Below are 25,825 nucleotides of genomic sequence, written 5' to 3'. Positions count from 1 at the left end.
TAGTGGCACGTTAACTGGATTTCATATGCGGCAGTGTATGACCAAACACAAAGCTGCTCGTATTTTTCGTTGCAAACTTTTAGAATTTTATGCAGTAGATTAGTTAATTTCGAAATATCACAGTAATTATATCCATTAGTGAAAAGATAGTTCACCATGAAGCTGGCATACGAATCTGTCACTTGTGAAAGAATAAAATTATTTCACCGAGTAGATTCGTCAACGTCCTGTGAGAGATTTCAAGACAGGCATCGTGCGCACACCGTCATTACCCCGAAGTAGCGAGACGCCCAACTGCCACACCGAAGCGGAAAAATATTGTCATTCCGAGTTGTCGACCGGTGCTGCTACTCGGCTGCCGCTGTGCGCTGAGTCATTAGATACAAAGTACTCGCTTCGCTAGCGATCAGAAGTGATTCGTGACACGGCCGCCCGTCATGGCAGGCTAACACTAAAATTTTGTTAAGATTCTTCACTGGCGTAATTAAAAGTCCAGCTGCCTGAGTCAGCGAGCGGCAGACTCCCAGCTAGGGGCGAGGCGAAAATGGAAGCGATGACGATACACGGGACGGCCCGAACCCCCCGAACTGCAAGTGAAGTGCAATGACAGTGACGTCACGCCAACAGACAGATGCCATCATACTGGTGGCACAACAAAGCCAGTTGTAACGCAACATTAACTATTCAGTTACTGATTGAGCAGGGGCGTCTGAAAGAAGAAGTTACGAAAATCTGAAGCCACTAGCAGAGCTGACCACGTGATTTCACTGCTACTCCCGTCGCAGCAGACTGCACGGAAAGCGCCATTCTAAATACGACGTCTTTCTCACTCTCATTCGCAGTTTCAGAAGTCCCGCGATTTAGGGGAGCAGCGGCAACTTCAGAGTCGTCATTGATGGGGGTATAGAGACAGCCATCAGTGTACTGCCCCAGTGGAGGCTTGACCAGCAAGGCCACGAAGCTGCACGCCATCCACCGCCACTGCTGCTGCTCGCCCAGATCGTGCGGCTGACACTGATGCTGGTGGCGTCATCTGTGCCCCGACAGGAGGCCGCGCGTCCGACTCTACACGACGAGTACTTCAGGCTGGGCAGAGGGCGAATCTCCTGGGCGCACGCCGTCAGCGAGAGCGCTTCGGAGATCGGCAGAGAGAGAGAGAGAGAGAGAGAGAGAGAGAGAGGGGGGGGGGGGGGCGGGCTGCTGTCCACTAGAGATGGACAAAACTGTTCTTTTCAGAGAAGGGTTTAGAACTGGTTACTCGCTGGAATGAATTATTTCAGTTTCATTACTCGCCATTCAGTCACAGAAATAAGTAAGGGGAAGGTACATTGCCTCTTTTAAGACAGGTCACTAAACCTGTATTCTTATCTGATTTGGTCCTATTTTGAAAGAACATATAAAGAGGAGTAATAATTTTGTGTTATGTCCCTTGTCATTTTCAGATGCAGAAGTAATTTGCCTACTGCAAAGGTTATAAATACTAGAACAAAATACTATTCTTGTTGTATTTTGACATTTTATTGGAAAAAAAACAATAACATAAGAATTATAACAACTGTAATTGAAGTATATCTACAGTCATCATTTACAGTCAGTATTATCATACATGGTCCCATAAAAGAAAAGTTAATCATTATTGTTGGTTATGAATAAAATTTGATCTATTTTAGTCGATATGAGTCTCTTTCTCTTCTCAGTGCATATTTTTCCTCCTTTTGGAAATATTCGTTCGCAGGCGAATTATGTTGGTGTAATACTTTATACATTTAGAACCAATTGATACAGTGCTGAACACAGCAAATTTTTTGTTTCCAACCCGTTTAACAGATCGCTGTTTCTTAGGCAAGTATCCCTACACTAAATATTTATCCAATTCGACAATTGATGCATTTTCCGGTTTGTGACTTGCTACAAGTTAACTAATACTCTCGTTGAACTCCTACCAGTTTGACGAAGTCTCATGTGTAACGGTGGTAACTGGTTCAGTCATGAGCTTTGTTCTTTCTTGTTGAACAACCAACGCTTTCATTTCTACAACAGCCTTCATGAAGCAGTCTTGAAATGCTTTTGTCACCTGAAAATCCTTGCCTTTGAATTGGGGGTCCTGTAATGTTGCCTGACTAATCATTTCGTTGTTAGAGATAACACCAAATCACTCCATAAACCTTTAAAAGCAAATTATCAATCAGTGACTTTGTGTCTTGAGGAAATTCTTTATTTTTACTTTTAAACGTTTTAGTTGCCATTTCATTAATCCTTGCAAGACTTTCATTATTGAAACTGAGACTGTTTTCTGTGGGAGCATCTCTTCGGTTACCTCATCGAAAATTTTCAGTATCTGTAAAGCCTGTTGCATTATCTCCCAGTCTGTATCTTTTAAGTTTTAAGTGATTAATTTTCAACCTAATATAGCGATGTAATAAATTATGGGATCTTTATTTAAAGTAAATCTTTTCAACATTTCGTAAGTAGTTCCATCTGGTTGAGACATCTTGTTTCAAATTCGGTCGGTCTTTTTTTAAATTTTCTTGCATTTCAGCAAGTTTGCCTAAAGCAAGGGGTTTCTCCTTAAGAAACACAACTCATTTGAACTCATCAACGGTTTGCTGTATAGACTTATGAATTGGGTGTTGTGCATTGGGGATAAAGTATGTGCAAAGCATGGGATATGTGGAAGTTTTAAAAGCATGTCAGGTAATTCCGTATTTGACACATTTTGTGTTATATTGGAAGTGATTTTAAAGTTGATATTGTATTCAGGATAACAGACTTTACCTACTTTGAGATGTTTTCTGCAATCTCTCTCTCTTTGAATTGTGAGCACTCTAAAAGATATGACTTTAGTTCGCTCTTCTCAAACTAATGTTACTTACACCCGTCCAGCATCAGACGTACGGTAGACACTTTTCGAAAATTTTTAATTATTACTGCATGCCATTTTTAAAAGCTGCACGTCTAATAGAATACAGTTACTTAATGTGAACGGCTTTATAATATTAAAAAAATTACTTATTGGTTGTTGTACATGAAGAGCAGCTGAGGCTGACTACATCACAAAGGAGATGAATCAGGACTCGGTCCAGAACCTGACGACACTGGTGGGCTGGATAGAGCTTGAGACTTTGGCTTTTTTGGAGGATACTTTCACCCGAGGTGGAAGCAGTCGTCAGTGAGGACAGTTCACGAGAAATAATTTCTCGAGTTTCTACATCGATTGATGGCGATCTTTATTGGCTTCCTAACCCACATTGTTCCAGAGGCACTATAGGATGCTTCGATTTTAGATGCCTCTTCGGGTTTGATGATGAGCCAGAAGCCATGACAATTACCTGCTGACAGTAGCAGCATTTTCATTTTTCTTCCATTTTAGTAAAATGGTACCGAACATCGCTCGTAATTCTTCTAGGCGAAGGCAATGTGGATAACACATTGTTGTGCAGCACTGAAAGTACACTGGTAAAATTAAAACATTTGCTATTAATATAGCCATTTACATAGTAAAAGCTTAAAGTGAGAACAGATTTACAAGCAGCAGATTTTGTAATAAGAAGTTATAGAGTAGTATGCAGGAAGTTGTGATCTGCGAAACCTAGAGCCGCAATCGTGAAGTTTGTATCATATACGAAAAGGTCTGAAACAATTATAGTGATTAAGAAAGCCGCGAAGACAAACCTGACAATAGGCGAGGATTTCACTGCTGAAAGATATAAAATTCGAATAATGTGATATCTGAATTTGGGGCTACACAGCTTGTGAACAAGAGATGACAGGATAATGATGCGGATAAAGGCTGGAAAAAAGCAGTGCAAATGAACTCTAATGTCTGGGCTGTAGGAGCTGCCAACTACTATTTTTACCAGCGTGTTTGTATTGTTACTGTAGAATATAGCTGGCCACACTTTCGACTCTTTCCGACGAATCCCCGATATATTTCAGAATATCAACATCCATGTCTTTCTTGTAACGAACTTGGACACCTGGATCAAGGCAAGCGTGTTCTCCAGTTCTCTAAATATAGACTCAACTGTCTTAAGATCACAGAAGCAAAAGATTAGAAGGTGGAGTAGTGGCATACAAACACTTTGAGTTATTACGGATCACGTCACTCACGTGCAGTACTAATGAAGACAAACGAGAAAAGTATGTGTTCGTAAATATCAAATCCCATTGAAAAATTTGCGTGATTTGCGTCCTCTACAGGCCTCCGAAAATAGGCAGGATAGCTTGTTTCAAAACTGACCTTTCAAAATTCGATTCGACTTAGGATCATACAAATAATGCTAAGAACACTAACGTAAATATTCTGTGAAGTTCAGGTGTGTTCTTCTTCAAATGCAGCAGTATTTCAGCTTGCATGTACCCGTAATGCAGCCCCCGTACATATATTTGCCACGAAATTCACAAGCAAAGAAATTCGTTCCTGGAATATCAGCTCACAACATCATTACAAACTATCTCTGTTACATAATAAATATGCTGTCCCGAAGACTGGAAACTTGAACGGAAAACATGCACCTTGGCTAACGGAAGAGCTAAAACAGTCTACGAACGTTGGAGACGCTGCTTATCTGACTCACAAACGGACTCCTACCCTTGAAAATAAAATTGATTACATGCAGAAAGCAAACAGAATAAATCAAACCGAGAGAAACGGTAACTAAGACATGCCAATACATTAATCTAAAACATAAAGACTAGATGCTCGATGGAAAAGCTTGTGTTATCTAGGGAAGAGTAGGCAAAGTAGAAGCTGCACTTGATCCCGTTCTCCCAATCAAGGAACTAAGCCAGTACTTGTCTTTAGTGATAATGTTCATTGAACTGTAAACAAAAAGCAGACTTATTGATTACTTCGCAGAGGTAAATGACGGTAGTCGCGAAAAATTCTTTCTTTAGCAGACAATGCTGTCGAAAAATCCTTCAGCTCAGCATTTTCTGTATAGGATGGCGTTGCAGTCCAAATAGTCAAGCTTACTGTTGATCCCGTACTGCTCATAATAACTACTGCTCCCTCGACCTTGAAGCTCTTTCCTCGACAACACAGTAGAAACTCTCTTTCCCAGCAGAATGCAAGCACTAGAGATCTGATTGCTAAGAAGAGTACCTGGGTACATTCTGTGTAAGAGGAGAATGAATGTAGACAACAGAAAAGAACCGAGAGTGAAAAACTCAAATGAGCAGATTAAAGAATATAGAAACAACTGTAAGGATTACGTCAAAAGAATGGAAGACGGCAGATTACGAAAATTGGTGATAATTTTCACCCAGTGGGCAGAAGAACCAACAATTTCAGCCAAGAGGACGTAACAGGCAAATGCCTACTACATGCAGAGAGGAGGAGAGATACGATATTAAAAATGATTTTTTTGAGTAACTGTGATTTTAACAAGTTTTGTTATTACATTTAAAACTCTGGTCTGATGTAAAAGGATTGTTAAAGGCATTAATCTAATAAGGTTAAATGAATAAAGAAAAAATTAAACATAATATACAGGTTGTCCCAGGATGAGTGGTCAATATTCAGGGATACGACAGGAACGACCATTTGAGGGTAAAAGCTTCATGTTGACATATGCGCACTTCTGAATGGTTTCTGAGATAGAACATATTTAATGTACATTGTTACTTATTTTCTTTATTATTCAGTACATTGTCATCGCGTTGCGCAAGAATTTATATATTATCTCGCTCTCTTCAAGCAGCCTAAAAGTCCTTGATAAAAAATGAATAGGACCCTTTTAAAGGAAATTTAATGTAGTTTAATTTTGTACTGCTTTCGCTAGAGGCCGCTGATTTCGTGTTATTCAAGAAAAACATACAAGAGTAACTTTAAATATGTTCCGTCTCCGAAACTATTTGGAATAGGGCGTGTGTCCATGTTTAGTATTTTGCTTCAAATGATCGTTCCTGTCATACTTTTGAATATTGACCATTCCTCCTGTGACTACCTGTATACATGAACTATCATGTATGTTAAAATAACGGTTACATTTAGTATGCTATCCACCCAAAGTAATTAAAAGGTGCATAAAGACTACAAACACACACAAAAGAGCAACTATAAATGCTACAGACATAGAAGAGGACATAATAGTACATCTAACAAAAAGACACACACACAAATAAACAGAAGAGCAACAACACAAGAAGATGACGAATAGAACAGATCAAATAACGATACAAAGAATTAATAGCTGAACTCAAGTGGTGACATGCTCAGTCATGAAAGCGAGTTGCAAGCTGTTTCACTGTGCCAAGAGCGCAGAGAACAGAATGACACTTCAAGTCGCTCTGTGGTCTGCTCCGTGCGATTTCGTCCGCAGTTGCCGTGGTGGGGACCAGTGAGATGTTTTGCTATTCGATCCTTAAGAGTGGTGGGGAGCAGTGAGCTACCTTGCAAACTGCTCCCTGAGAGTGGTGGGGAGCAGTGAGTTAGTGAGGCAGCCTACTGTCCGATCGGTGAGAGTGGTGGGGAATGCCGACTTATTGGGAGGGGAGCGATGCCTGGATCGCTTAACAACACGCTTTTATGATCGCTGGCAACACATTACGAGTGCGATGATAAGTCAAAGAATAAGAATTATCAACGCGCTCAAAAGCATGTAAACGTTTATTGAGCTTCTGAAATTTGAAATACATTCTTTTGAAATCAAGAATGGAAACATGCTGGAAGTGTTTCCTGCGTTAGTGTATTGTTCCGAAGACCTCGCCTTTCGTTTGCCTCTGTAGATGCGTGGTCAGCGCGGCGAAGTAAAGGGGCCAGATTCGATTCCCAGCAGAGTCGAAAATTTTTTCCATTCACGGACTGGCTGTTGTTAGGTGCTTATTTTCATATCGTCATAATTAGCATTACTGTTGAAATGGCTGAATGGATGCTGCTCGACAGGCAAAAAAATTGGAAAAAACGGAGTTTTATTTTCTGATTTCATGTATGAGAAAAGCTTCATGTATTAATAAGGTTTCCAAATCCACATATGTGAGTGGTCTATAACACACATTTTTTTACTTCTTATAGATGTAACGTGGAGTGCCATTGTAGCAGCCTAGTGCAGAGTTTTCTTCCTGCTCATTGAAGCCACCAGAAACGCATTTTAAAATCAGATGAATTTTTTCTGAATAATCCATTATCCACGCTCGAGAAAGATCTGGCTGTTTGAGTCAATTCAGTAGCAGAGTGTCCACTGTCCAATGCTGCCCAGTGAGGGCTGTGCCAGCCTCTGGGCCACCGATTGAGCTGTGCGTAACGGCCACAACAGCCTTCCGTAACGCAGCAAAACAGCCGGCGGTGCGCAGTCACCTGATTAATAAACGTTTTGTTGTGAATAATACTTTCTTGACCCTCTCGAGGGTGAACAGATCCTTCTCTCCGCACCCAGCTTGGTTCAGTCCTGACAACCGTAGGCGTTTGGGTCTGGGCCCATGTGGTACGCTGAATATGGAACTGGCTAGGTGAGATGAGGCAGCATTTTGCTTGTATACTTTATTAGTTACGTTAACTTGTGATTACAAGAAGCATATAACGGCGACGGAATAAACTGTTGGACGATGACGTTTTGTTAAGATTCACCGTGTGATATGTATATTATTTCTTGATTCGAGAGATCGTTGAGATGCAAACCCGACGAATAACAGCTTTTGCCACACAAAAATGAATTTGGCCAACGGTAAAGAAATGGCCAGAAAATTATAACCTTTTTTTAAAGAAAGGTATGACACTAATCAAGTGGGTCAGTGCAAACGACACCAAACTGTTTTCAAACTGTGCGAAGCAGCACGGTTCAAACAGCTATCGTTAAATCCGCTCTACACTGTGTAGAGTGACAGTGTGTGACATTGCCCATGTGCGTAACATTTTATGTTGTCTTACGAATATGTTCTCGCAGTTGCTTGTCTGTGCTCTAGTAGCGACAGAACTTTCTGTCTAGCGGCATCGTAATGACGCCGTATAACGGGCTCAACTACCAGCCGGCTTCAAGACAGGACGGAAGAAGCAGACAAACTGGGCGTCGCTGTTGGGATGCCTCACGTGAGTGCGCTTGCCTGCACCATTAGCAGAGCTGACAACTAAAGTGGCGCCCAGCTGACGTGCTGGCAACTTTATCATTAGCAGGAGTCGTTCAAGTTTCACCGATGCCTTACGTCAGCGGCAGCACGCCGCCAGACTGCGAGGTTATATACAGCGTACACACCACATCGTCCTCTCAAAAGAATTCTCTTCTGCCGTGCTGGTCGTCATTGGTGGTGGTACAGTATATCGATGAGAAATGCTCGTCCGTATCGATCCAAGTTGCCAACGAGAGAAATAGCGTTTTCGACGGCGACGCCTCGATATGCGAGCTGTAATTCTAGCAACAAAATTCAATGAGTGACGTAGTTGTCAGTGCAATTGTCTCCCACCAAAGGAAGAAGGTTAAGATTTTCGTGATGCGAGAGAGACACATCATCATTACTTCAGATTGAAGTTCCATGCGTGCGCGCGTAGCGCGTGCATGCACACTTTAGAGCGCGAGAGCGCCCCCCCCCCCCCACCCCCCCACCCCCCCACACACACACACGTCAATTAATCAATCCGTAGTTTTGTGTACTGTCCTTTAAAATTTTTCTCCACAGTATACAAATGCGGCGTAACATTTGCTTCCACATTCAAGGCTTCGTTATCATTTCACTACCCAATGTACAAGCGTAACACTTCACCTAGTGCCGCTTTCGGCGAATTAAGACTCTTACGCCATCTGTTGGTGTTCTGTTAAGTCTGTACATTGTGCTGCCCTCTGCAGCGGATATATTTTAACTATAACTGTAAAATGGACGTGTGAAAATAAAGGTGTGTGTGAGCAAAAGTTTTACTGTGTCCTTGATTTCACTAGTGTGTAGCAACAGGTGTCTCAAATCCTGATAAGAGATCACTAACCTGGAAAGGGTGAGAAGGCACTGAGTCCCCATGCTAGGTATACTAGCTAAGGGGAAATCAGAGAATGGTGAGGTGTCGGTGATTGCCTCTTCACTGGTCCAGAAGAGTAACTTTCGACAACGATGATGCTAGTGTGCGCAACGGCACTGATGGATAAGTAGACTACCAATTGTAGATGAAGTAAGAGTAGTGGCCCAACTTCTCGTGATGCGGAGTGCAACACTCCGGTGTTTAGGCCCAAGAGGCTAAGTCTTTGTAGGTGGTAGTAACATTTGCTGTTAAGTAATGAAATGACACAGTTCTGTAATGTATTGGCACGTTGTTTAGAAGTAGTAGATGAAAAAGGACGTATGTGTTGTAGTAATGCAGGACAATCAGAATTGTTAGAAAATGAGCTTAAATTGTAACATCAAATGTTAACAATAAAAGTCCTCATCGTCCTGCCGTAGTCGTTCGCGCAGGCAAAGGCCTTTACTCGACATTCTCTCAAATTATGCCATTTGGCGAAACCGTGCAGAAGGGTTGGAATAAGAGTATAATTATCAAACGAAGAGAGAAGGAAAAACGAATGGGGTGAGTGACTATATACGGGCCGTTGCCTGGGTACGTATTTATTCAGTTAGTCCATCCCCTTCTCTTCATCCACCCCTTGCACACCCAAGTCTCTCCCGTCCTGTCCTCCACTCTGTGCATATGCTCCTGCACCCTCTGTCCGTATGATCCTCCCCCCACTGCTCATATCGTCCTACCCTCTCACTGAGCCCATCTCCTTCTCTCTCGTATCTGTGTCCATGTCCCCCATCCGCCTCTCCGTCTGTCCATTTCTTCCTCACTGCTTCTCTGTTCACTTTGTCAACGCCGCACCAGGAGGAGGTTGCTGGCTCTTGAACACACTCTCAACCCCCTCTGCCACAGTATTTATTTTCAGACAATAATATGTGTACCAGGTTGGGTTGAAATCGATCCGGGGTTAAGGAGGAGTTTTTTGGCCGCGGCTCGGCCAGCGTGCACACGTGTCAGATACATTTTACAAAAATTTCACACACATTTCACCTGTATCTCTAGCGAATTTCGTCCTGCAGTTTAGTTTTCACGCAGCTCGATCTCTATTATGTCATATCTTCTGAACAATGTGTCGTAGAATGATATAATTTACTGGTACATTTAATGGTATATGTGGATACTGACTGCAAAATGTGTCGTGTATACAATTAGTAGTAAGGAAGTAATAAATTAAAATGTCATGCCCTGTGAGGCAGTTTTACTGCATGACCAGCGAAAATGTGGTAAGCAATAAACTTTTTTCCTTTCATAATTTTGTGGGGTTGTCAGAGAGAAGTAGTTCCAGGTAAGGTCGAAATTATGTATAAATCTTGTTGCTACTAAGTGCTCACATTCTCAAATACCGAATTAATAAGTCTGCGAATTCGCACGTCGTGAGCCACACTACTTTTCCTCACACCCTTTCATAGGTACGTGGTTCTTACCTCACAGCCATTCTGTCCAGAGAGTAGGTCTAAGTAATATGTGTTGAAATCAAATCAGTAGTTTAGCAGGAAATGTGCGACATACATGATAGGTTCATCCAGTTTTAAAATATGTGTGGCTGAAGAAGAAATATGCTCTTCGCTGTTTGGCAGCGAAAATAGTCACTGTGTTCATTTTTGGGAAAATTTATATGATAAAATGAAGTGACTAATTTGTTTTTTGGAAAGCTTGCTGCTCTAACTTACACTGGCCACAGAACGGCTACGAAACTAGGCAAACTACTTTTTTTTCTTTTTGTGAAAAGGTCATACAACCAAAATCAGACATCGTCCCCATCACGCTAAGACGAGACGCAGCGAGCTACTGATGTAAAGCGCAGCGAATGGAAGTCACGCGATTGACTTGAATGTGCTGTCGCGCCTGCCTGGGTTGCGTTGGTTTACATCACAACAGAGGTGGCCCACGTTTGTGGCGGAAAGACGCCAGGTCTTTACGGGCGGCTCGACGGGAGCAGACAAGCACAGATCAAAGCCTTATCCGCGAGCGACGAGTGCCGGGTGTCGGGCTAGGCTTGCAGCCGGGACGCGGCTATCTGCGTTTGCTCTGCTCTCCACAGGGGCGGTAATCGGTCTCGCTTGGCGCGTCGCGAGGCGAGGATAGCTCCGATAGTGGCCCGTGGATGGCAGCGCCGGCGGCCGTAGCCAGGTGCTGCCGCTCGCTGCCATCCTTGTCGTACGTTTCTTTTCTTGTTCCGGCGTCGGAGATTTCCCACAGAGACGTACTGTGTCAGAGTATTGGTCTGAAGCGTCGGAACTCCGGAAAACGTACACATCAAAATCCACCAACCTGCTATCTTAAGCTTTCGCGGTCATATGGCACAACAATCTTTCGGGCTACACGCTTTCACTAGGCAGACTGATCGAGCCGAAGTTACTTTCTTTCAGCTGCATCGAAAGACTCTATTTCTGTTACTCTTTGGTAAAATTATTACTGTGAAATCCAACCGCACGTAGGTCGTATAAAGGAGTGCGAAAAAATAGATATAAGATTACGGTAAGGGCACGAACATAGGACGGGATACGGGAAAGTAATCCGTGCGTGTGCTGTAGTTGCTCTAGTTGAGAGTAGAGTTAGCGTAGCGCTGCTTCATCACCACTCCCTACAGTAACATCTAGCGAGTCCTTGCCATAGTTCTAGGTTACACGTAACCGTACCAGCATTATTGGCGCACTTGCTGGTCATCTCTGTTCTCTTTTCGGCGGGGTTAAATTTTCGTGTCCCCGGACGACTATTAAAACTCAAACTGATACACACACATTAAATATAGTCAGAATTGGAACGGTAGCTACTCCTGGTTGAACTCTGTGGCTAAGTGCAAGACTGCGAGTGAGTCACAAAACGTGACAGTTTCGATTCCCGGTCACTCCCAGGATTTTAATGTGTCACTTATCAGCTCTTGTAGATTTTTGTTACGCCGTGTCACTAATCGTGCGGCCCCTCCCGACGGAGGTTCGAGCCCTCCCTCGGGCATGGGTGTGAGTGTTGTCCTTAGCGTTAAGTTAGTTTAAGTAGTGTGTAAGTCTAGGGACTGATGACCTCAGCAGTTTGGTCACGTAGGAATTCACACACATTTGAGATTTTTGTTAGCAGACCACGTTAAACTGTAGAAATTAGTTCAAAAGGTTGGAAGAAAATATACCACCTTCAATATGGCCGCCTGGTAAAATACGACTTGCAGTTAATGACAGATTTACTTTTTAGCTGCAGGACGCGTGTGTGCATTCTAGAGAAACAAGTCTCTCCACGTCTCGGAATTTATAAACGTAATTGAGCAAGCAGTAGAACAAACAAAGGGTAAATATGGAGAAGGAATTACGAGTTTAGGGGAAAAAAAACTGAAGCTTGCTTTGTCGTAATTACATCAGAGCAAAGAACTTGGAACAGTAGTTTAACGGAACGGATGGTCTCTCGAGAGGAGATTTTAGGATGAATATCAGCAAAAGTAAAAGGAGGTTAATGCAATGTAAGCGAATTAAATGAGGCGGTGATGATGTAATGAGATTAGGAAATGAGACACCAAAAGTAGTAGATGAGTTTTGCTATTTGGACATTGAAATAACTGATGACGAATGAAGTAGAGGATATAAAGCACAGATTGGATGCAGTACGAAAAGCATTTTTGAAAAAGAAGAATTTTTTAACATTTAATATAAATTTAAATGGTCGGAAGTCATTTCTGATTAAGGTATTTGCTTGGTGTAGAGGAGAAGGAGATGAGTGTTGAACGTCCAGTCGACAATGAGGTCATTAGAGACCGACGACAAGCTCGGATGAAGGGGGATGGAGCAGGAGAGCGGCTGTGGCCTTTAGAAGGAACCATCCCGGCATTTACCTTAACCGATATAGGGAAATCACGAAAAACATAAATCGGGATGGCCGAACGCAGGTTTGAACCGTCGTTATCCCGAATGCGAGTCCATTTATGCGAATGACTGCGCTGTCCCGTTCGGTGCGTGGTCTATAGCCCTGTAGGGAGAGGAAGCAAGAACGATAAGCAGTTCAGATAGGAAGAGAAGTTTCAGAATGTAGTGATAGAGAAGAGTAGTGGAAGATTGGATGGGTAGATCGAGTGACTAATGAGAAAATACTGAATTGGAGGAAAAAGAAATTTGTGGCAGATCTTGAGTAAAAGAATGGATCTGTTGACAGAATTCATCCAGAGGCATCAAAGAATCGCCTGTTTAATGGGGGGAGGGGGGGTGAAATTGTAGAGGGAGATCAAAAGATGAATATATTAAGAAGGCTCAGATGGATGTAGGTTGTAGCAGTTACAGAGGTGCAGAGGCTTTCACAGGATAAAGTATGTGGAGGACTGCACGAATCTAGTTTCCCAAGTGAAGACAACAACAACAGTAATGTGGGTGCTGAGGGCGGCGAGCTCTCACCGAAGAAGCCGGGTATAGCGCCGAGCGGCATGACGAGCAGGCAGACGAGCAGGTCGGCGGCGGCGAGCGACAGCAGGAAGTAGTTGGTGGCGTTGTGCAGGCGGCGCTCGAGGCAGACGGCGAGGCAGACGAGCGCGTTGCCCAGGCCACCGGCCGCGGCGGCCGACGCCGCCGCCAGCCCCCAGCCCCAGCAGCTGCCGCCGCACCCCATCTGTCCGCAGCAGCAGCGCCGCCGCGCCACGCCCGCCGACTGCCGCCGGCCGCCACGCGACACGCCGCGCCGCGGCCACTCGCTCCCCGCCCGCGGGAGGCGCGCCGCCGCCGCCGCCGGCGCTGACGCCGCCTGCCGGTTGCGGGTGACAAACCAAATCAGTTCACTTCCCGCTCCTACCTATGGGGAAAACGAAACTAGTATGAAGCTGGCTGCATTAAGGCAGGTCCACACTAGACCCCGATGCAACGGAACGTCAAACCGACGCCATTTTGCTTAGCGCACTGGACTCGCGTTCGGGAGGACGACAGTCCAAATCACCGTCCCGCAATCCGGATTTAGTTTTTTTGAGATTTTTTTTTTCTAAATTGCTTAAGGAGAAAGCTGGTTACGTTTCTTTCAAAGAACGCGGACGCTATTTTCTCCATCCTTCCCTAATCCGCACACTTAGAGTCCGTGTCCAAAGACCTCGTCGTCGAAACAGCGTTAACGTCTGAACGGTATGAGATACCATCCGTGATACAAAAGTTGCAATACTGGTACACTATCAAAATTAACGAACTAACGTTGATAAAGTTAGTTAATGACCATAGCAGACATCATAACGGATGTTCTAGATTATGTTTGTATTCTAAACCGCTCAGAAATGAAACAACAGAACTTTCATGTAAACATTTAAAAATATCGGCTCTTCTTTACCAACGAAAATTGATATAAACAAGTCAAATAATATTTTTGAGGCAGTACTAGAGACTGTTAGCTTATCCATTGTGCTTTTCTTCTTAATAGTTGTTTCTAACTGTATTTTTCTCCTTCAATAGACCTGGTGTTTTCAATGTTATAAAACGGTTATATAATGAAAACGGCTTCATCAATGTGTAAGTTCTTACATGTAAAGTGTAGACTTTTTGTATCTGCAGGTGTGAAACGTAAATAATTTTTGCCCTTTAAATATCTCGCTTTTTTGTGGAAGAATACCCAGTGGCGAAAATGTCCAACTCGTCATAGAAAATTTTCAATATGTCATGTAAACAAAGCAAACTAACAAAATTAAGAATACGCAAAATCGCGACATCCACTACTATAACATCAGCGAGTGTGGGGAAAGTTGTTTAACTTCCGACACTAGTAAGAGCCGCCGTTCCTCTCACCGTGAACGTCAAAACTTCCTTTTCCAGAAATCCTTACCTTGACGTTCCGTACCGTCAGGTGTGAATCGACCTTTAAGGCTACTATGAAATAGTTCGCTGTTGATATAACCAGTATCATAGAGCGCCAGTGTAAAGTTTTGTGGAATCGCCGTACAAAGTATCGTACGTTAAGTATCACGTTATTCCGATACTTATCTTACGTTTTACTTTCTCACTTGTTTTACCCATTCGGATCAACTCCTACCTCTGCTGAGCATTAAGTTTTGACGAAAAAATAATGGAAAAGCTCGATAACTTTGGGCGTGCATCTGAGAATTAATTACTCCTGCTCGGAGAATCTTACAAACCATTTTTGAAATCAGTGTGTAAATGACTCAACAGTGTGAAAGCGCCTCAAACTCGTGCAGTCGAGTTGGACGCGCTTGCGCCGCAGGTAACACAGGTGGCACAACACGCCAGTTGAAGAAGCCACAGTCCACAACAGACCCGCTCCAGGATGCTTGCCAGCCAGGTGGTTCGTCGATCAAAGCTTCGTATGGTGCCAGTATGTCAGGCATCTGCCGTGTTAGGTCCAGTGCGTGAAAGGAGAGGATCACACTATCTCGTGCTCCCACAATATCGAAAGGAATCACTTGTTGACAATATCTGTAAGTTTTAGCAGTACGTGGAATGCTTTATTCCTCTCCCGTATACAGTGCACCGTTATTGTACAGCCTGTGAGATTTCTCCTATGTGACGAGTGCCTAAATTTGCAATTTCACGGCTCTCGTGAAAATACATCCTCCTGCACTTCCGTCTCGGTTCATAATTCTGGAGAGTACTGAAGAAAGGTCTGCATCTACGGAAGAAAAGCCCTAGACGTGTCACGCGTCCCCTCGTGGCAGGTCTCGGGCGTGGTCTCTGCGTACGCCACCACCACTGCCAGCTTTATGGACCCCGTCCGACCGTTAAGTAGCATGCAGCCCAGCGCCTTCTTTTCTGTCCTTGACTGGGGCGGTCGAGTACACCACATCGGCCGTCGTCCCCGCCCTTTCTATTCGTGGGATGGCACGGCTTGAACTGGCTTGAACTCTTCCGTGCAAGAGCCGTACTTGGAGTAGATTCGACATTGTGGAAATAGCAGGGCAAGATTATACGGAAGAACCCAGGCGGCAGACAGCAAAGTGGACGCGTTCCAGACAGTCGCTCCTGCCACCCCCTGCTCTAGCAGTATAGCGTGAAGTAATTCCCCGTTTATCTTGTGGGTCTAGTTTTGGTGGTGTGTGTCGCGGCGAAACAGCGCAGGACAGACTGCGCTGGCTGTCGCGTGGGCGCGGCGGCGCTGTCCCTGTAAGCAGAGACGGGGCGTCATGTCATGTAGCGTCGCGTTACTGTCGCGGTCCGCCGAGCGCGCCCGTCACGGAGGCACAGAGAGAGAGCAACGCGCCAGCCGAGGGGCAGAAATGTTTCGCACTGATACGCGTAACTTTCCACGTATCAGTGAGGCGTTCGTAATTTTCAAACTTGAAATTATAACAAAGCAGAGAGCAATAGATGTACGGCACTACCTTGGGATGCAGGAGGCGCGATTAGATATGAACCTGTTAGGAGATTCATTAGCCTGCAAAATCTGATTTAACGTTGCTCAAATCGTTGTCGTTATCGATTTTGTTTTCACGATATCTAATTTGCACGCACGCCCACAGGCGCGCGCGGGTACACTCCGTAGAAAGAGTCTGGTGTTTGTAAAGCATTATTCAGCGTCACTAATTCTCGGTATCCCTCCGTAAAACTCGTAAGTTGAAGTCACTATCTTTGTTGGAAAGCGCGTTCAACGCTGTGTGAAATTGAGTGTTATTGGTTTCCATAAAACGCCGTGAGCAGGAAAGCTAATAATACTGTTACACTACACGGGGTTGTTACTAATTGCTGCCTCGACAACACTTTCAAGCGGGTAAACGTGCCGTCTTGTAACCATCTTGCGTCCACGTTACGTTAGCGGACCGAGCGACTGTAACACACAATTCCCCTCTTTTTCCTCGCTCCCTGCCATTCCTCTTTGTCGCTGGCATCACGGTAGACTACCGTTACTGTTCATTTAGTGACTACACAATTTATAGTGCCAGAAATCCATTTTACTCCTTCTTCAACGAGGGGGAAAAGGACACGATCCGATGGTTCAATTTCTCTAAAGTGTATGCAGGTCGCCCCATCAGGTGGGCGGTGTTATAGTGTGTGTCGGAAGCGCGTTATCTGAGCCGACCGTATCGCTGGTCGACATCTGACGAGCCACTCTCAGATAACGGCCCTGTATATTGCTGCCACATGGCAAGTTATTTTGTCTCAGGCTTTCAGTAGCCGGGCGTCTTGCAGTGCATTAATAGAAAAGTCCCTGCAAAGATTTAGCACGACACCTTTCGTGTAGGGAGGCTCGCGTGGTGGCCAGCGACCTCTCTTCCCTGCACTTGTTCTGTACGTGTACCTCCGTACCAGAATAAACGGTTGCACAGTTACTCTTGTCGCTGTCTCCGCAAACTTCTAGATGTGGCGATTCCTCTTGAAATCGCTCCACATAGATTACAATGAAACGACATTTTGAGTTTTCTCTATTTCGTTGGTTTTACTTGCACAGTGCAAAGTAGCAGTTGATAATAATTGAAAAAAATTAAACTTAACGAAACTGTACGTGATGTAGTAGTTAAAAAACCAGGAACGACGCTCATTGAATATTTTCGCTATTTAGCTGCGATTAAAAAGTGTGTTTTTTTTTTTTTTTTAAGCCGCAATGCGGTAGACATAGAAAGAGTCTAGCAGAGAAGCCCTGTGTGCTGTACTCGTTTTGCTAGTTATTGAGGAAGATGAAATTTGGTATTTTATGCGGAAGACTAGGTTAAATTTGCATCGCACTATTTGGAATGATAGCTGACGTCCTTATTGACTGAACCTGGAACTTTCCGGTATGGATATTGAAATTTTTGTTTATGTATGCTACAACAGAACAATATGACTAGCATAGGGAAATGTGCGATTGAATAGATATAGCAACTAAATGCGCGTCCATTTTCTTAAAGTGTGATTTCAAGTGAGATACAGCCGAAAACTGCCGCTGGAGAGTGCTGCAGTAGCACATCATGACAAGCATATTCCGTACGATGCTCCAGTTCGGCTGAATCGTGCACCGACCACGACGTAAAGCACGTCTGGCACGCTAGTCGGTAAGCAACACGTACAGTGTGAGGGCGGCCCGTGCGAAATGGCAGGATTTGAGAGTCAGCAAGCTGCACTTGGGTTTAAGCAAAGCTGCTACCCTTGCAAGCCGAAGCAACTCCAAACGCTGCATCGTGCTGAGATGCCACACAGAGTTAAGCTTGCCGCGCTGTCAGGCTGTCTGCGCTGCGATTCGTGCCATTCCTCTTCCGAAAGTACACTATGACGCAAAGCATGTTCTTAAATTGTATGTACTCGATAGTGAATGTGAGAGCACGAGAGGATGGCTGCGATGTATAGAATGTGAACTTACAATAAAGATATTGTGCTGTATTTTTGCGTTTTAAACAGACAAATGTTTGTGTGGGACGGTTGTACCCCTCCTCCTCCACCTCCTCGTCTTCGTCTTATTCGGGAAAAGTAGGGTTCAGATCAGATTTAGGATCCAGTGAACGAGTGGACACGAACTGCGACTCAAATGACACGGATTGCGGTGGTGGGTCGTGACGCCGTTGCTGTTGTGGACACCTCACCTCAGGCCGTTGTTCGTTGGGGCCACAATACCGTGCACATTTCCAGTACCACCGAACACATCTGGAACTCGTTTACTTGACAAGCAGTTTCAGGTGGCTCTCGTCAGGGACTGGCGACACACGCGGCACTTATAGAACGCACCTGCGAAGCGGTGTCGGCCATTCGCAGTGGTCACTCTGAGTTTTAGGACATGACTTGCACCAAACGTTTTTCTCTTATGGCCTGAGCGATACGGAAAACATTTGCATCAGTACTTCAGATTGTATCTGAAAATAAATTCCCTAAGTTTGACTTCGCTAACAAACTTTAAGTTCAGATAGTTCCGTTTCTCGTCTTATACCATAACTGCTTTGATCAGCGTGAAATGCAACGAACCCCATTTCACCAATACCGTTGCAAACTTCGTTTACACTTGCAGATGTACGGCTTGTTTTGAAAAAGGAAATACTACTTTTAATTGGCGATCTTGCCGTTGGTGGGATGGCTTACGTGCCTCAGCGATACAGATAGCCATACAGTATATGCAACCACAACCGAGGGATATATGTTTAGAGGCCAGGCAAAGGCAGCAGCCTGGATGGTTGACTGATCTGGCCTTGTAACACGAACGACTGAAAACAAGGGGAAACTACAACAGTAACTTTTCCCGAGGGCATACAGCTCTGCTTTATGTTTAAATGACGGCAGCATCTTCTTGGGTAAAATATATAAAAAGGGAAATGATTACAGTGAAATGAAATGCAATGAGGATTAGTGAAGTTCGGTGGCTGGAGGAACATGACTTCTGGTCAGGTGAATACAGAGTGGTTGCTGTGGTCTTCGGTCCAAAGACTGGTTTGATGCATGCTGCTTTAACATGTGCAAACCTCTTAATCTCGGAGTAATTCCTGCAACCTACATCCCTCTCAATCTGTGTACTGTATTCATGTCTTCGTCTCCCTCACGCTTTCCCCCAGTACTTGATACCTCGGAATATGTCCTATCAATGGAGCCTTTCTTCTACTCAGTTTAGTTAGGTCTAAGTAGTTCTAAGTCTAGGGGAAGTGCTTAGAGCCATTTGAACCATTTGTTAGGACGTTCAAACTGCACAGTTGGACGCGGGGCATGATGGGAAATAGTATGTACATGCACCTCAGTAAAGCTCACTTTCATTTGGATAGGTTCGTCAGTAGGCAAAATTGACACATTTGTGGGACAGAATCCGCATTTCGCGATCGAGAAGGCTCATCACCATCAACGGATGACAGTGTGGTGCGCAGTGTCCAGTCACGGAATAATCAGTGCCATATTCGCTGATGACACGGTGACTGTCTAATGGTACGTGAAGGTTTTGGAAGATGATTTCGACAAGATGATGTTCATGAAAGACGGAACGCGACCCCATCGAAGCAGGAGGGTCTTTGACGTCCTATATGAACATTTTGGGGACCGCATTATGGCTCTCTGGTACCCAGAGGACACTGGTTCAAATGGCTCTGAGCACTATAGGACTTAACATCTATGGTCATCAGTCCCCTAGAACTTAGAACTACTTAAACCTAACTAACCTAAGGACATCACACACATCCATGCCCGAGGCAGGATTTGAACCTGCGACCGTAGCAATCGCGCGGTTCCTGACTGAGCGCCTAGAACCGCTAGACCACCGCGGCCGGCAGAGGACACTGGTGTGGGTCTCGATTGGCCACCATATTCTCCGGATCTGAACACATGCTACTCCTTTTTGTTAGGCTGTATTAAAGACAGTGTACAGTAATAACCCAAAAACCATTGCTGAGCTGAAAACAGACGGTCATCGTCAGCATCATGCAGAATTTTGCTATTAGTCTGCGCCACGTCATCGCCAGTGATGGCAGGCATATCGAACCCGTCATAACCTAAATCAGAATGTCTGTAGTGACGTTTACTTGTAGAATAAAGTGTGTGCACGCCGTAGTTAGTGACTAATTTGCTTTTTTTTAAAAAACAGTTGTTACCCTGTACGTCGTAATTCTCTATTCCCGTATTGCTTTATCTGTGAAACACTGAACCCATTAAAACAATTTTCAAAGGTAATTAAAGTTCAAAATTATTTTGGAAATAGCTATATTTGTGTAAATAGTCAAAAAGATTCTGTATACTTTTGTATAATTGTCCAAAATGATCCTGTAGCTCTTTGAAACTCAAAAATCGTGTAGCAATAATAAAGAATACAAAACATTTTCGAGCCATAGCATGAATGAAAATTTATTCGTCGGGACAGAAGTGTTGTACGACTGTATAATTAGTAAACCGCCACAAAAAGTCAGACAGGTACATAACACACACAGCAATACAGTCAAGATACTGAGATGATTAGATTAGATTCGTACTTGTTCCATAGATCATGAATACGACACTTCGTAATGATGTAGAACGTGTCAGGTTAAAAAAAAAGTGTCTATACAAGATTTTACATTACACAAAATATTACATGACACTTAATATTTTTAATTTTTTTGTGGGGATTGGGGAAATTACCCACTTACTATATCCAAAAATTCATCTAATGAGTAGAAGGAGTTGCATTAAGAAATTCTTTCAATTTCCTTTTAAATGCTATATGGCTATCTGTCAGACTTTTGATGCTATTAGTTAAGTGACCAAAGACTTTCGTGGCAGCATAATTTACCTCCTTCTGAGCCAAAGTTAGATTTAACCTTGAGTAGTAAAGATGATCCTTTCTCCTAGTGTTGTAGCCATGTACACTGCTATTACTTTTGAATTCGTTCGGATGTTTGTCGCACTGTAGAAACAAAACAGTTTCTAATCTCAGACCCTAGTTAAAATGAAGGCAAATTTTATTCCTTGGATTCTAGAAACTAAACTGTGGTTAAAAACCGCTCAACATACGTCCAGCGTCATGCAAAAAGTTTGTCACCAGCTACCAATAAATCAGGATAAAAAAATAACTACACAAATTCTTTAACTCTCCCAAAACCAGGTGATACTAGAACAATATTACTAAACGTAGGCACACCACACAAAACAAATGACGCCACACCGATCTGTGAGCACAGAATGTAGTCGAATGTATACTGACAAATAAGCTATTCAGAAAACTTGTCTAAGTTATTGTTAGGTACATTGTTAACTAAAGGAAATTCTGCACAAATTGCAATGCAAACATCATTGAAATAAGACTATGGACTTTGTGGAGCACTTGTATCATAATACATTTGGACATCAAAACATAACAAGCGTGATACATAAGAAAGATGAAATTTACACATAACTATAACTAACTGAAAAATTGTAAAAGGCAGTTCTACAGTTGTTATGTGTAGCAAGACATCAGTTAAAAGTGGTAGAAATTGAACACATGGACGTAAATCTTTGTAAGCATAAAGCAGCTAAAGGAGAAGTCGCTATATACAAGGTGTTGCTATAAACTAACGGTACTACCGCTATGAAGCGTTTTACACTATTTCAAAACGATACATATTTAGTTGTCACCTTCAGTATGCTACCCTCTTCGATCCCTACAACGTCCAAGCGAATCTTCAACTGATGGAATGTTGCTGGAAGCCTTGTTCTGTGAGCTCCTTCATGGCGCTTGCTACTTTTTCTTTTGATTGCTTCAACGGACTGAAATCTTGTTCCTTTAAATGCAGAACACTGGCATATACTTCGGTAGAAACGTCTTGACCGACAGTGCGTTATGAGCCGGTGCGTTGTCTGGATGCAGAACCCATAACTTATTCTTCCACAATTCCGGTCTTCATTTTCTCGCTAAATTGAGCAAGAACATCAAGGTAGCAATGTTAATTAATAGTTTGGCTTTCGGGAACCCAGTGAAGATACACTGTTACATGAATATCGGAAAAAAAACATTATCGCTTTGAATCTTGATTTCCTCAGTCGAGCTTTTTTCGCTCTAGTTGAAGTTGCGTTCTTCACAAAAAATGGCTCTAAGCACTATGGGACTTAACATCTGAGGTCATCGGTCCCCTAGACTTAGAACTACTTAAACCTAAGGACATCACAAACATCCATGCCCGAGGCAGGATTCGAACCTGCGACCGTAGCAGCAGCAGCAGCACAGTTCTAGACTGAAGCGTTGCGCTCTTCCAATGGATTGACCCTTAGTTTATGGATCATAAGTGAGAAACCAAGATTCGTAACATGTAATCACTCTTTCAAAGAAATTGGGATCATTGTCAATGATGGTCAAAGCATTAGTACAAACGTTTTTGCGAGCTTCTTACTGCTCTAACGTGAGAATTTTTCGCCACCAGTTTCGCACACCCTTTTCTCATGTTAAATTGGTTATATGAAATTTCCCTTAAGCATTCTTTGTCAGTTCCTACATTTTGAGCACTCAATTGAATATCCAATAGACGATCAGATCGAATAAGATTACCTACTTTCTTGATCTTTACACTTTTTTGTGTGTTGAAGGACGTGCTTGGCTTGTCATCTTCGACGTCTTCACGACAATCTTGGGTACGCTTGAACCACCAAAAAAAAAAAAAAAAAAAAAATTCGCGTTGTTGATAAACAATCTTCTTCATGCAGTTCTTTTAGTAACGGATAGGTTTCAGTAGCAGTTTTTCGAATTTTCACTGTGAAACTTCACGACAATTCGTTGCTCTGTTATTACAGTTACCATTTTTGGGACGAAAAAAATAATAGCTCGTACACAAGCGAAGGCACGGCCATACTGACTTGTGAGAAGGAATGGACGAAAAAAATAATAGCTCGTACACAAGCGAAGGCACGCCCATACTGATTTGTGAGAAGGCATCATTCTTCACATCTATTGGTGGTTCATCTTGCTTGCGTATTTACATTGTGACTGAATCAGTCACGTTATTTTATCACCGTCGTACATTTATCTAGAAAGCATTGCTCTGGCGCCCCTTCTAGCATGGCTCCCAAGCGGAGGGTTGTGTCTTAAGCCGACCCACCTGACAACACCGTGCGCTTACAATCTCGGACCAAGGGAAAAGCTCTCTCTCTCTCTCTCTCTCTGTGTGTGTGTGTGTGTGTGTGTGTGTGTGTGTGCGCGCGCGCGTCCCACCTCCACCCCCACCCCCACCCCCACCCCCACCCCCCTCCCCTCCTGGGCCTGTCTCGCCATCCCCTCGCGGCCCTGTCCTCGTCTTTGCATGTATGGACTCTTCGTGTTAACTAGCATCAAAGTAGGAATTTTGGCAGGGTATGCAACGCTGTAAATACCATCGAGCAAAGTATGCTCGTATTGCCTAGTCCTCTACTTATTACTCACATGGTGAGCACGTAGCTCTTGTTCGCACTCGTTAGAATGAAATATGCCCGACTCTTGCACCATTTCGAAGTTTTCCAAAATGTCCTCGAGAAAACTAAAGAGATTTTCAGATTGCCAGCATTCGTGTTTGACACTTAATAGCCGCGCGGAGTGGCCGCGTGGTTTGAGGCGCCATGTCACGGATTGCGCGGTCCCTCCCGCCAGAGGTTAGAGTCCTCCCTCTGGTGTGTGCGTGTGTTATTCTTAGCATAAATTAGTTTAAGTAGTGTGCAAGTCTAGGGACCTCAGCACTTTGGTCCCTTAGAAATTCACACACATTTGGACAATTGAACTAGACAGAAGTGCAAAAAAAATTGCTGCGCCGTAAAGAAGGCCTACAATACGTACAGTAAATTTCTAAATGCCATACTGTACGGAAGAAGTCGCTTTTCTTTCCGTACACACCACAGTTTCGGAACAAATCCAGTCGAAAAAGATGGCGTCTGGGTGGGTGTAACTCTTCTGCTTGTCGTAGTTTTCTCTCAGTTGCTGCGAAGATCGAATGATAACATAGTACTTCTGTGGGGAAAGCATTCTAAATGCAATCTTGCGGTAGCTATATCGTTGCCATCAACTTTGCCGTATGCACACAGCATGTCAGTCGTTTCATTGCCCGTATAGTGGTAAACACCATCAGCCCAAAAGTTTCGAGACTGGATTAATAAAAAATAAAGTTAGGTTCGTGGTTTTAATACTTCAGGCGTTCTACATAGTCTCTCCCCTCTTGAGTACAAAGCACACAACTTTCATACAAACAAGTAAAATTGTCAGAAAAGTGGTCCTTTGGAATGTTCAACTGGCGCATCACATCTGGTTGAATGTTTCTTATGTCGTCAAAATGTTGACGTTTCGTGTGAATTTCTGGAGTTTGTCGTTTTGTGATAGGTTCATATTGGTAACACACTCTCGTCTCACATGATGATTTTTTCCAGTTTACAACTGTCCGCATTGTGCATTTAAATCAAGTTGCAGCTGGCGTCCGCGCATCATTTTTGTTCGGAAGTCGAGGAGTACGGGACAAACTTCGCACGCAGTTTCCTCTGCTTCAGAACATTCTAGAGATTGTCTTGAAAACTTTACTTACAGATGTTGCTGCATTGTGATTTGTGACACAACAACGGTGACACTACGGCCGCACGTCGATTACCTAACACTGCCTGTTCACGATTATCTGTTTTCAGTTGTTAGTTCAAGCTGCTGCTGTAGTTACTGCGCTGACGTCGCTTGTACCGTGAATGCAGGGCTTTGGGTTATACGCCAGGAACAGAACCTAGATTGGAACTTTTTGGATGGACGATATACGTCGTAATCCCGAGAACAAAGTCACCGCACCGGTGCAAGGCACGGTTACACAGTTATAAGGACAAAGGGCTAGAAGAAGCAGGGAGCGGTTACACGCTGATCGTGAATTCACCTTGTGCTGACAGCTAGTTGATTGTAAAAATAAGTACGTTGCCAAACTGTCTCCGAAGATACGCTGGTAACACCATTCTCAAGTTTGGACGCCTCACAGCACCTAAACCATGCATTACTGTTTGAAAAGTGACCAGTTTGCTGTGCCGCACTACGTACTATCTGATCGAGATGATGATAATTCAAGTAAATGACCACATTCAGGCAACAGTGAAGCTAGATACTGTTGGTTATTATTAAAACTTGAACAAGAAAAGGATACTATCCACGTCTTTACAGAATTCGTAGATTCTGCAGAAAGTCGCTGGGTTTTACACAACTCTAGTCACCGACGGTGTGTGACGTTGGCTGCAGACACCTCGCTCTATGCGTGAGGCTACTTGAGTTTACCAGTAACCCCCTGCTCCACCCTGTTCCTTAAAGATTCTAACTCCCTTGTGTAAAACAGCTTGAAACACCCATTAATTTACAAATGAGTTAATGTATTAAATATTTGTCGTTAAACATGCAATACCTTTTTGGTTGAAGACGCAAAATCTTAATTAATGTTAGTTCTTTTGGTTTCGGTTTCGATTTATTCAACAATAGCCTAATAAAAAAGTTTAGAAAAGTGTTGAAATTCTGTGAAAAGTTTGTTGATTATACTCTTGGGAATTTGCAGACTGTTAGTTACGCTACCTCAAGACATAAACACGATTT

The 25,825-nt window shown here is 43.5% G+C and overlaps 1 protein-coding gene across 2 annotated transcripts in view; it reads left to right on the top strand.

Annotated features, from left to right (window-relative positions):
• Positions 1-25,825, top strand: part of LOC126237502 (26S proteasome non-ATPase regulatory subunit 1) — a 361,177-nt gene that overhangs the window by 308,776 nt on the left and 26,576 nt on the right. The window lies entirely within an intron of this gene.

This window comes from Schistocerca nitens, chromosome 2 (assembly GCF_023898315.1).
Source record: "Schistocerca nitens isolate TAMUIC-IGC-003100 chromosome 2, iqSchNite1.1, whole genome shotgun sequence".
NCBI classification, from domain to species: Eukaryota; Metazoa; Arthropoda; class Insecta; order Orthoptera; family Acrididae; genus Schistocerca; species Schistocerca nitens.
Note: the sequence above shows the minus strand (reverse complement) of the source record. Positions and strands in the feature narration are given on the sequence as shown.